General features: G+C 38.1%; 1 protein-coding gene across 1 annotated transcript in view; it reads left to right on the top strand.

Moving 5' to 3' along the window:
• Positions 1 to 2,012: 2,012 nt before the first annotated feature.
• Positions 2,013 to 11,146, top strand: part of tenm1 (teneurin transmembrane protein 1) — a 214,038-nt gene continuing 204,904 nt past the window's right edge. Inside the window, exon 1 of the mRNA XM_036523629.1 lies at positions 2,013 to 2,269. The gene's annotated coding sequence lies outside the window, so the exon portion shown is untranslated. The remainder of the gene's footprint in view (positions 2,270 to 11,146) is intronic.

Raw genomic sequence — 11,146 nt, 5'->3', positions numbered from 1 at the left:
GCAGTATGTTGGTATGCTGTTCAATCATTCATGTAATTGCTGATCACAGTTCACTATATAAGACTTGTTGATATTACAATTAACCACATATAGTGATCAGGAACACTGGGAATTAATCTTCCATGTAGTAACACTTTAAATATCAAACTGACACTATTTCAAGCAAGCAATCTGCTAGGATTCATTTTGGGCTTGCTCAGAGCATGTGATAGGATACTCATCTGAGTGCACTGGTGAATGATTACATTTTGAATACAGTAAACTTTGTGTTTCGCAATAATTACTGTAGAAACGCAATGAAACAAGGTGTCTGCTTCTCTTTGCATGGTCTTAACAAGACTGAGAAATTGCCCATTCAACAGCCTAAAACCTGAGAGACAGGGAGAGTATCATGGAGAATGATGGAGAAAGAAAACAGATGCACCCCAGAACAGCATCAATGCCTGAGGTCTTGCGTTTCACAGTGGACACATTTGCGGGAAAAAAAAGTGATTGCTATGCAACAAGTAACTTATAGTACATAGTATTAATAATCACTGAGACATACAGATGAACATAATTAAATTTATTCAAATTGGTATTTTATTTTTGAAATGTTTTACTTTAGGACACAAACTTTGCCATGGCATTGTGGCTACAGCAAAAGAAATCTGCACAGTGACATTTAAATGATTAATGTGAGTCATTTTATTTAATGAAGGATTGTATAAAGTTATTGGATATTCAAACAGGTTTTCTGAATTTTATAAAAAGGGTAAAGACATGTTTCTAAGATAAAAATGAGAGCAAAAAAGGAAACAAATTTCCATGTAGTCAATTAATTTGCAGTCATGCTTTTAAGAATTAGTTCTTATAACTACATGAAATCATCCTTATCATAAATGGAATAGCTTGTTCTCGATGTCCTTGCTAGCTTCAATTTCATACGGATTTATTTGTTTCTTTTTTCATTGGACAGTTGAATTATGAGGGAATTGAAGAGGAATTTACACATACAACCTTTTGTTGGCAGCTCTGTGGTTAAATCTGGTAATAAGCTGTCAACACAGTACATTTCATGAATAAAATATTGCTGATGCCAAAGCCACCTAGCATCACTGAAAAACCTGTATTCTAGCCAGGATTTCCTGTAAGGAGGGTGTGGCATGATAACGGGTGAGAGAAACTGATACCCACCTACATTAAAACAGCGCGTTGCTGTTTTCTATATTTGCCGATGTGAAATAAATGTACGCAAATAGACAAATATATGACAGGTAATACTTATACCGGAGTCATTCTGAGCAAAGCAGCCCCAACTGTTTGGCCTCCAAGATTTTGACTATGTTCATTGTATACGTAATAGAAGGCCAACACGTTAAGTGTATTTAACTTCACTGGTGCATACTAATACAGATGTAGGAACAGACTGATTGAAATGCATCAAATTTTACAGCGATAAAGACCCCAGACAGTCTTTCGATTTTTTCAAAATCCCCGACAAGGCAGTGTGCAGTATAAGAAACGTTTCATGTGTCTTCTTATAGTTCTGCTTCACCAAATGTGCGAGATACTAATAGAGAACCAATTTGTGCATTTGTTTTATTACAGTTGAATGCATATGTTCAGGCTTTATTTAACAGCCGGCGTCCAAATAATTAAGCATTGAAATAAATAAATGAACAATGAATCCGTACAATAAGAATTTCTCAACCATCGCTCGAATATGGTTATGGTAAATCATAGGCTGTCACTGTTAACGTGCGGGAAGCAAAAATGTTTAAATTGCCGTTTTATTAATCAAATATAATTTTCCCGTCACAATTTCCTCTCAGTAACCACTGCAGCCGCACTCGCATGGTGGGCTCTGCTCCGGTGTCTGCTCGTGTGAAGCTGTCTCCGGTGCCACACCCCCTTTGCCACAGCGGCATGGTATATTCCAGTGATGCTGAATATGAGAGCTTGGATCCGCTACAGAAGAATCCTGGAAGATTTGCTACTGATTCATTGCTCTCAGGAAGAGGCAATATCACGTTGACTGCATGCCTTCTCACTTCCCTCACTAGGCACACCTGCTATTTCCCACTATATCCCTGTGCTGTGTCTCAAAACACTGACGGTAGCTATCTGACGAAGCAAGCTTGACTCTTAACTGACTCGGGTCTCGCTATTTTTCAAGGATAAATGAAGATAGAGCAAAGAGGGATTTAAATCGTCTTTTTCTTACTCCACCCTCGCTGTGAAACTATGGAATGGAACTAAACCTCTGGTGTGATCTCGTCTCGCAAAGGTAATGTCTGCTGTTTCAGCGAAATGTGCTGATTGTTTGGGAAATTGTGTGCAATTCAGGATATCCATCTGTACAACAGCTGCAGACTCGCAACTGAATTCTGGTTGGTGCGTAGCTAGAAATACTGGTAGCGCTAAATGTTAGCGTATGAGAAACTGCAAGGTGTTCTGTGTTGTCAATTATCGACACAAATCCGATGATTTTACAGTTTGTTTAGGTTATGTAGCTATATCATCTGGGCCCATGATGCCAATATCCTGTGGAAGTCTACCATTAACAGTAGAATTCATTGATGGAGAAGACACGCATGTTAAGCTGCGGCTCATGGTGTAACATTTCGCTAATTACTGAACTCATTTTTTTGCTAAAATTTATTCGGAACTAAAGTTTACATTCTGTTGTAGGCAAGCTGGCATTTACGCCACCCTGACCTACTCAGCGGTGTAAAGGTTAAACAAAACCAACGAATACACGAGCGTTATTATTACAGATGTTGCCTTTTTAGAAATATTTATTTATTCGCCTTTGGATTATCATTCATTCGTGTTTGCATTCTATGCGTTTCGACACTTGCGGGTTCGGATTCCGGGTGGCACTACACATTTGGACAAATTATGACAACTTTCGTTGCTGTATAATTCAAGAAACCAACGAATACCATACGGTATGCACTGCGGTTGCATAAATGAGTGAGCCTTAGACAAATGCATATTTGTATTATCCAGTCCTTAGCCGAATGCATAACCATTTTTCATGGCAGTTTGTGAAAATCTGTAGAATACATTCCCATTACATTGCCAAGGTGTTATTAGAAATGAACCTGTAGTGCAATTGTTTCGGAAGTCGGGGAATATGGTAGAAAGGGTCATTAAACGATGGTATTAACGTATTGTATCGTCGATTTTTTTTTAGAATGACAGCCAGCTGTTGCTTACTTGCGCGACCTGAATACCTAAGTCCGCTCAAAATGAAGTTAATTCCATACGTCCAGTTTGAATAAATATGGAATTTTTAAAACCTTTAGGACATTAAAGCACATAATTGAAGAGAATAGACAGAGAACTACGAATGAGTGAGTACAATTTTGACTACCTTGACAGTCAGAATTTGTGTCAATTTCGTACTCTTTGTATGCAGTTTGATTTTAAGATTAATTAAGAGTAACGCGCTGAATTGTTAATAATGAAAATATACAGTTCTACAGATGGTAAAAAAGAAGTTACAACACATAGTGTAGAGGTATAAGGGGATGGCAATAGCTTAGTACAGACAGTGTAGCCATTAGACAAATGGCTTCAGCATTAGCCTGTTGAAGAGAAATTAGTGATCAATAACTTGGTGAGACAGCATACAGCACAGATTGTTACAAATGCATGGTAGTAATTATGTATTCCCTCGAACACGGGATTAGAAGAACCTGTTGAGAAGAACTTTATATTGAGTCATCTTCACATTGGTGGTCTGTCATTTAATTAAGGATGCTTGCATAATAATAATAATAATAATAATAATCCCAACCAGTTGTTACATTAACATTGGTAACAGATGAAAGGGAGAATCCATACACAAAAGAAGCACATTTTAAAGCGGCGCTTAAAAAGGACTCTTATTGTGTCCTTGTATGTAGTCACTTAAAGTTTATACATAGCACAAGCTCATTTTAAAAATAAAGCCATGGAATATGTCACTGTAATGTGACAAATCAGCTTTTATGTACACAGCACTATTTTCTTTGTGTAGTCTTTAGAATGATATTAACAAAAGCTAAACAACAACACACCCATTGTCAACCTACCAGAACAGTGCACAGTCAATGGAATATGTCATCTAAGTGTAGCGGTAGCGTATAACATTTTGTGACCATGATGTATCTTTTACACCACCATACCATCTACACAAAATGATCACCAAACCTTACTTTTGATGACTCAAAACCAAACTAAATAGTGCATGATGCGGTGCCACTCCTATTGTGGTGAAATTCTTTAGTAATTTTCCCTTTTACATGAAGCAGTAGATGTAACTGTTTGTGTCATTTTTGTATTCATGTCATATTTGTTTTCATGTCAAGATTCCACTTTACAGCAATACCATAGATTCCCATGTTAAATTGTTTAAAGTAACTGTGTACAATGACTTAACATCTCCGGCAACCCAGCAAGGATATTCTGAGATGTATCATTCTTACTGTATGAAAATAAATTGTAATTAGTCTCCAGCCAGCTCCTCGGAGTTGAAATGATATCTTCCTTGTACACAAAGGTGTTTACAATTGCATAGGCAGGAGTCACTACAAGATGTAAATTGTTTACCAGCACCTAATTATACCAGATTATGCAATGTTTAGGAGAGCACTGCATATGTAATTTCAACCAAAGTAAGTGTGACAGTATCCACTCTTTTATTGTATAGACTCTTGTACTGCAGCTTACAAGAACCCGGAGTGCTGAAATGTTTTTCATATTAATGGTCAAACTCTTCCTCATGGCTGTTGTTGGTGCCATTGTCATCCTGACCTGAGCAAAAAACAGTGCATTCTTCAGTGAGACCCGACACATAAAAGGGTGCTTGACAGGTAGAAAACAATTTTTCTGGGAGTGTTTAATTTTGACGTCGGGTTCGTTTTCATGATTTTTCGAGCTCATGTCTCTTTACAAGCGGCGTCCCAAAGCCAGGGGGAGCTCTCTCATCAGTGGTTTCCTGTGTTTACCAGGCCTGTGTTTGCGGTGGTAAAATTAGCTTGAAAATTCATTCATTCCGGTATGTTCGTTGTACTGCTGGGGGGTTAAAATGTCAGGAAACCTGCACGTTCCTTGAAACAATGGAGGCAGTTACGTTTTTTTTTTTCCCATTAAATTGAGTCAAATATCAGAAAAAGTTGGGTGTTCTGTGAAAATGTATGAACTTCTTGTTTCAGTTATTGTATCTGTTCTTTGGTTGTTAGGTTTTGAAGATTTGGCCTCAGTTGGTATTTGGTATTTAAGTTACTGTTCATACACACACTACGCCTTGTGACTCACATGTGGAATAAACAGATGGTAAACATATTTTTGCAAGAACTGAAGAAGAACATCATGGACATCCATAAGCAGACAATCTGACATTCTAAAATGAATCTGGACAAATCTGGAAAGAACAGCAATTATCTTGTATAGTAAATGATGGATCTTAAAGTACGCAAATACCACATTCGGGATTGAAAATCCATTTGGTTTGGGCATGGAGGGAGCTTCATTGCCTAGTTTTATGATTAATATTTTAAGGTCTGCCCCTTCTCAGTAGCAATGGGAATGAGATTCACAAACTGCATATACCTTTATCTCACACAGATAGCATTTTTAGACATAAACCTGAAAGTTGATGGATTTCAGGGAAGCCAGTTTCATTAAAATATTCTTTCACTTCAGTCTTTCAAACCCTTCTTCATGGTTCTTAACCGGACAATCCTGAGAGATTTTCAGTCGGCTCGTTCCATTGTATGACAGCCTGCAGCCTTTTTTTAACATACTTTGAGTGCTTTCATTGTTTATACCCTATATTCTTTTTAGTGCAACAGGATGCCATGATTTTGGTCTGTATTTTTACTTCTCTGATGGAGCAGCTTTATCCTTTGAATAAGGGGCAGCATTCCTTATTCAGAGCCATCATTTATGGTTATTTATTAGTGATTGCAGCAACAACTGTCTGGCTTACATTCATAGGATTGATAGTACTTTTGTTTATCAAACATTGGTGTTTGTCAACCTCAATGTTTGAAGTAGGGTTTGCCTTGAACACACCTGTGGCAGCAGTACAGTAGAGAATGGGCAAGCATTTCTTTGTAACTAGGTATCACACAAGCTAGAAATAGTAATAAAAATGTTTAACAATTACAGTTTGGTTCTGTTGATGATCCTGAAGGGCCATTGTTGTCTGACTGGTTATGCCATTAAGAAAGACCAAGACCAATTTGCTATTTCATTCTGCCTTTATGATTTTAACTTTCTGGGAAACTATCAAAAATGTATAAATGTGCATTTGTCAGGGCTGAGGTAGAAAGATTTTAGATTGAAACCATGATTACTGTGTTTGATCTGAATCCTGAGTCCTTTGACAAACAGACAGATATTTAGGCTCATCGGGCTTGAGAGAATTGTATATTGTCTTGGGGAAAAAAACCTCAAGCAGAGCTGCATAGATTAAATGATGAAATGCTTTTTCGACTGGCGCATACTCGGTGAATTATTTCCTACATAAAGAGGTTATTAGTATCATACTGTAACTCATATCTGTGTCCTTTACAGTAGAGTGACTCAATAAATCACATGGAAATATCCAAGTTGGGGCCTCCCTGCGCACCTCTGCAGCACTTTAATTCCGGAGGGTGCCAGGTGAACCATGTTTAATTTCACTCACCTTCCTGAATATTTATAGTCTTCTTTAAAACCAGGCAATCCAGTGCCAGATACTGTGATGAATCTAATGACGGTTACCTGAAAGTGCACACACTGTGACACTGCACTACCACATGTGCGGTGTGCGGTGCCACAGGACTGATGTTTAAATGGATGGAAAACATATGGCAACACTTTGGGAAGGAACGGATCAATTGTCAGTTCCTGAAAGTCACGTTTTTCTTTTCTCGTCAGTGAATCCATTATTACCTCACAGTGATTTTAGCAATGTGTCAGGATGGCTGTTTCTCCAGATAAATCTCACTCTTCCTATTTTCAAATTCATATTTGTTGTTCTTCATGAGGGTGCAGAGTGTATGCTCTGGCATATTTGAGGTCATTCATATTTTCAAATTGAATACAGGGACAGAATTGAAAATGTAATTGGAGTTTTATTGACTGAAGACTACAGGGTACCTCATGTAATTCATAATAAATATTCAAATACTCATTGTAAAGATGTGATTAATTGAAACATGTAGGAAATGAATAAAGGGATTCTTAGGTGGTGGGCTTTGACATGGGTTAACCAGTCCTATTTTTACTTATCGACACAATATCCATAACATAGCAACATATGTGCACTGTGATGCAGCACTGCTCTTGTGTTTCTCTATATCTGGACTGAGATGGTCAATTGACTGTTTTGGTCTTGATTTAAGACCAGCAGTGTCATATGCATTTCATTTCTTCTCCCCATTCGATTCTGCATGAGTGGTTCATATTTAACCCCGGATCTACTTGTCCTTGAGCGCAGTACCACTGCCGGGGTGACCTCATCAGTGAAGAGGTCTTAACCTTGTCTACAGTACCTCCACTGCTACATTTGCATTGCATGCGGTCTTAACTTGATTAAAGACCTTAAGTATTTATCACAGGATTAAACATATTTTACAGAGCCGGTAATAACCGTGTCTTCGGCTGTAATATTGACTTCAGAACAAAACAGTATGTTACATGGTAACTGCTAATATGGGTATATTCATCTATGTTCTGTGGCCTCAGATAGCTGCCCATGTATAGTAGAGAAAGTTCTTGGCTAATCTTTACCTGTAACAAGGACAACAGAACACCACCTTTTTGGGGCACTTGGGCAAGAGTCCACAGGTTGGCTCTCTGTGGAGTCAACTGTCAGATCACCTCAGTATGCTGTGTGTAGCATTCCCCAGGGCTCATGATCACTAGTGGAGCAATCTGTCCCATATGACTAACTTGAGGCTGGTTTTTGGATTCCATGCTGTTAGCTATCACCTATAACAAAGTTATGTAACTTACACAATGATAGAATTGTATTACGTTTTAGCAGGACTAAGTTTTTAATCTCTCAACGTCAATGTAATATGTGGGGTTTAATAAGAACTATTTGGACATTATTCAAAGCCTTTAAGAAAAAAGAAAAGATCAGAAAAGATAAGAACAACATACCAACATCATTCATATCACCAAAGTAATGACTGTTATGGGCTTTATCAACATGAGCTAATTTACCTTGTGAGAATAAGGAGTCTTAGACAGTGATTACCTAGCAAATATACTGCACAATTTAGCCAATATATAAGTATTGGCTAAACCATTTGCATGTATTTACAGTAATACTAATAATGGAAACAGGTATTGTTATAGTTTTTTTTAAACCATATTTTAGGCTTCTTAAGAGTGATTCTCATGTTGTGCAGCCATTATTATTTTTTCAGTTTGATCCAGATTCAGTGAACCTAAATCAAATCTAAATCAAATCAGTCTAATGAGGACAAGAGCTGTTGGTATTGACATAAGGGTCCATTAGGCAATTGTCTGTTGTGTTATCTGTATGAACCCAATGTCCCTAGTGATTGCAAACATATTGGTTAGTTTGCATTATAAAGCAATTATGATGTTTAGTAATTGCAGTAGTAGTGATCCTAGTTTTGTTCTGTTGTATCATTATTAGTAATGATGTCATTTAAAGGATCTGCTACGTAAGTTAAATCATTATTTGAATGTAACAATGAAGTGTAATGACTTTACCAGTGACTAGTAGAACACATCCTGGCACTCAAGATTCCCTGGTTTTAACAGAGGACACAACCTACATTCAGCCATTGTTTCTGCAATCCCACTTATATGTCGATAGTAGATGATTGACAATAAGATCAAATAACAGTGGGATATCAAAGCACTGTGAAAATACATTATGTCTGTGCACAGGTTTTAAATTAACATAAGCCCACAGTATATTTTTTACTTCACTCACAGTGTTTACTATACAACAAGGCTCTAGCTCATTTACACTGATATTAGTTTCCAGAATCATAAATGTCAGGGAAAAGAAAGTGGCTCACCTGCTCACAGACTAGTAGATGCTGTATATACACAATATGGAGCAAACATTTGAAGTCAAAGCTCCTGTCAGAATGGCTTGCTATCTACATATCAGTAAGGAGACTTTCTCACACTGTGGCTAAAGGTACCTGTGGTATGTTGCTTTTCCACAGATAGTAACATAATTGTGATATTGTCACCAATTCCTTGAAATCCATTGAAATCCACTGAAGTATGTATTAGCTATTTGCACATTTGTTGAGTGTTTTTTATTTGTACTTTTATGACTTCACAAAAGTGAATCTCAGCACAAAAAAAAACAAATTGTCAGATTTGTTATTGATTTCCTATGTGAAACTAAACAGAATCAAACCTGAAATATCTTGAGATTGTGGTTTGGTAAACAACAATTCTTCCTTAATCATATATGGTGTTGATGTAGCCAGAGCCCTGCTGTTCAGGTGTATTAAATTGGCTCCAGGGGGTGACTTGAGTGGATCGGCTGCATGTGGGTATAGTTTATTTTCCCTTGGAAATGCAAATAGAAAGCAATAGGATATTACTTTTTTTCCTTTAACTTTGAACTTGCTGCTATGCCTGTTGAATACACGAAATGTCCTTTCTCATTGCCCACTGCATGTATCTGTTGCTTAGAATAAAGAAACCTGACACTGTCCAGATCTCTGGTACTGGAAGGGCCTGGATGTGGGATGTAGCGACAGGTAGGTGGAACAATGCAATGTATTCTTTTTGTTTTGAACATAAATGTACATAGTGTTAAAAATGATTTCACAGGTGCAGCCGCATATGCACTTGTGTATCTTGTTTCCTGGCATTGTTTCCCAAGTTCTCACATCATAAAGCTGGCAGACACTGAAAACCAGCTCAAGGGTTATAAGATGCATGAGACACTCACATGTCACAATGTTAAAGATAAGTGAAGGGGTGTTTGTTTCAAAACGGTGATAGCTTGTTAGAAGATAAGCATTTTTACATTTGTGCATATGATTCAGAAAGGCCACTCTGCTCATCTGGGCTCCTCATTTTGATATTCTGATATAGTCTTGAGCTTAATAAGATGTTCACATATCTGCATGCTTGAAACATCTACAGTGGTAGGTTTATGACTTTCCCAAAGTGCTTCTGACTGTTTCAGTCAGATGTTGAAAAATTGCTAAAATGAAGATTTCCTTCCATATTTCATTGATGGGATGATGTAAATCTTAAAATATGCCTCTCCCACTCAAGAACAACAAATACATACAACTAATAAGAATGTCCATAAAGGTTATTATTAATCTGTCAACAAACTTGGTTTGCAGTGCCCCATTTTTCACCCCTGGTTTGTTTTAAGAATTTGATACTTTCAGACTTTGCAGAAGATCTAAAGCATAATAAACATGATTATTAAAACAAACAAAAAAACATGCAGTTATCAGTTGTTGCGTTGTGCAGTTTCTGTAGTCCATTATCAAAATTTTACATTTCAGCCAAAAATGCTGGTTATGCACCTATGCAACTCTTTCTGATCAATGTTTTATTATTTTTCAAAAGTACAAACAAAGGAGGCTACAGAAGTTCAAAAATTGTGCCTGTCTTTTTTCAACTTCAGCGTCTTTCTTTTTGGGGGAGGGGGGAGGTGTCACATTCTGTAATGTACAGTGCAACTCCGGTGGCAGAAGTGCCGGTTATGAGAAAGCCGGAGCGGGGTTGTGATCGGCAGAGCTTCTGACAGACGTGTCCGTGGGTGGTGAATAATGCGATGCATCTGAGGGGGTGGCCAAGCGAGAAGGATGGAGCCAAAAGTTGAATGTCAGATCGCCGCTCTGCTCCATTTCGGGGTGGGGGGGACAAAGCCGTGTGTGTCACACGCGTGCGTTTGACATTGAGGATCCTGAGTGACACCTCCTTAACTCGGCGGAAGATTTGCAGCTGCCGCTCGGTGCCGTGGGGGCCCTTGGAAATGGAAGCCGTGGCTCCCGCGATAAATTTACCTGCCGCCTGTCAGGCGTACACGTGCTTGAGAACAATAGCCCCCCCTGTGGATTCCTCTGTTGGATATGCACCTGGGGAATAAATCTGACGCACTTCTGCGAGTCATCCGTCCATCTCGACAATGAAATTAGGTTTAGCGGAGAGTGCC

The sequence above is a fragment of the Megalops cyprinoides genome, chromosome 3 (assembly GCF_013368585.1).
Source record: "Megalops cyprinoides isolate fMegCyp1 chromosome 3, fMegCyp1.pri, whole genome shotgun sequence".
Classification (NCBI taxonomy): domain Eukaryota; kingdom Metazoa; phylum Chordata; class Actinopteri; order Elopiformes; family Megalopidae; genus Megalops; species Megalops cyprinoides.
Note: the sequence above shows the minus strand (reverse complement) of the source record. Positions and strands in the feature narration are given on the sequence as shown.